The sequence below is a fragment of the Mandrillus leucophaeus genome, unplaced genomic scaffold, assembly GCF_000951045.1.
Source record: "Mandrillus leucophaeus isolate KB7577 unplaced genomic scaffold, Mleu.le_1.0 Scaffold471, whole genome shotgun sequence".
NCBI lineage: Eukaryota > Metazoa > Chordata > Mammalia > Primates > Cercopithecidae > Mandrillus > Mandrillus leucophaeus.
The window spans coordinates 1,860,445-1,862,511 of record NW_012105043.1 but is presented as its reverse complement, the minus strand read 5'-3'; the positions used below and the strand labels follow the sequence as shown (position 1 = coordinate 1,862,511).

The following is a 2,067-nucleotide window of genomic DNA, read 5'->3' as shown; positions in this document are numbered from 1 at the left end:
TTCATCCAACCATGGACTAATATCTAGATAAGAAACCCAGACAACTCAGCAATAGAAAATGAAACAACTAATCTCATTAAAAATGGGCAAAGGACATGAATAGATAATTCTCAAAAGTAAACATGCAAATACAGAACAGGTTTATGAAAAATTGCTCAATATCACTAATCATCAGAAGAGCAAAAATAAAAACTGCAATGAGATATCATATTACTCCAGTTAAAATAGCTCTTATTAAAAAGATAAAACATAATAATAACATGCTGGCAAGGATGTGGGTAAAGAGGAAACTCCTATGTACTGTCGGTGGGAATGTAAAAACAGTATGGAAATTTTTCAAAGCATTGAAAATAGAAGTACAATACCATCCAGCAGTCCTACTACTGGCTGTCTAACCAAAGAAAATCATTTTATCAAAGGGATACTTGCCTCCTCATGTTTATTGCAGCACTATCTAAACTAGCAAACATATGGCATCAACCTAACAGTATCCATCAACAGATGAATGAATAAAGGAAATATGGTGTGTGTATACAAAGGAATACTATTCAGCCATAAAAAGAATGAAATCATGTTATTTGCAGCAACATAGTGAAACTGGAATCACTATGTTAATTGAAATATCCCATGTACAGAAAGACAAATCTCATATTCTCACTCATATGTGGGAGCTAAAAAAGTAAGTCTCATATAGGTAGAGTAGAATAATAGATACTAGAGCCTGAGAAGGTGGGGTGAATGGGAAGAGGGATAAAAAGAGATGTGTTAACAGGTACCAACATACAGCTAGATAAAAAGTTTAAGTATAGTTAGTTACAATGTATTGTATATTTCAAATAGTTAGTTGCAATGTATTGTATATTTCAAAATAGATAGAGGAGATAACTTAAATTGTTCCAAACATAGAAATGATAAACACTCAAAATGATGGACACCTCAAATATCCTGACTTGACCATTACATACTCTATCCATGTAACCAAATATCACATGTAACCCATAAATATGTAAAATACTGTGCATCTATAAAATTTTGTTATAAAAGAACATCAGAACAGCGAGAAGATGGCCGCCCCAGCAGTGTCCGGGCTCTCCCGGCAGGTGCGATGCTTCAGTACCTCTGTTGTCAGACCATTTGCCAAGCTTGTGCGGCCTCCTGTTCAGGTATACAGTATTGAAGGTCGCTATGCCACAGCTCTTTATTCTGCTGCATCAAAACAGAGTAAGTTGGAGCAAGTAGAAAAGGAGTTGTTGAGAGTAGCACAAATCCTGAAGGAACCCAAAGTGGCTGCTTCTGTTTTGAATTCCTATGTGAAGCGTTCTGTTAGAGTGAAAAGCCTAAATGACATCACAGCAAAAGAGAGGTTCTCTCCCGTCACCACCAACTGGATCAATGTGCTTGCTGAAAATGGTCGCTTAAGCAATACCCAAGGAGTCGTTTCTGCCTTTTTTACCATGATGAGTGTTCATCGCGGAGAGGTACCTTGCACAGTGAGCACTGCAACTCCTTTAGAAGAAGCCATACTCTCTGAATTAAAAACTGTCCTCAAGAGCTTCATAAGTCAAGGCCAAGTATTGAAATTGGAGGCTAAGACTGATCCGTCAATCACGGGTGGAATGACTGTGCGCATTGGAGAGAAATATGTTGGCACGTCTGTCAAGACCAAGATTCAGAAGCTGGGCAGGGCTATGCGGGAGGTTGTCTAAGTGTTGATTTTCTGTCATCAGTGAAAATTCTTAAACTTGGAGCAACGATAAAAAGCTTCCAGAACAGATCAAAAAAAAAAAAAAAAAAAAAAAGAACAACAGAAAAAAGACAAAAATGCTTATACATGCTATGACATTGTTAAGCCTTAAAAATGTTATGCTAGGTTAAACCAGTCACAAAAGACTATACATTGTGTAATTTCATTTATATGTAATGCTTAGAAAAAAAAGATACAGAAAAAACTCAATTAGTGGTTATTCAAGCCAGCCAGGAAGGAAGGAGGGGACTGGGTGAAGAATGACTGTTAATGGGTACAAGATTTCTTTATGGGGTAATAAAAATGTTATAAAATTAGATTTT

At 36.5% G+C, this 2,067-nt stretch overlaps 1 pseudogene across 1 annotated transcript; it reads left to right on the top strand.

Annotated features, from left to right (window-relative positions):
- Positions 1-1,064: 1,064 nt before the first annotated feature.
- Positions 1,065-1,788, top strand: LOC105550227 (annotated as a pseudogene). The gene has a single exon (XR_001007669.1). The product of XR_001007669.1 is annotated as an ATP synthase subunit O, mitochondrial pseudogene (transcript).
- Positions 1,789-2,067: the final 279 nt, after the last annotated feature.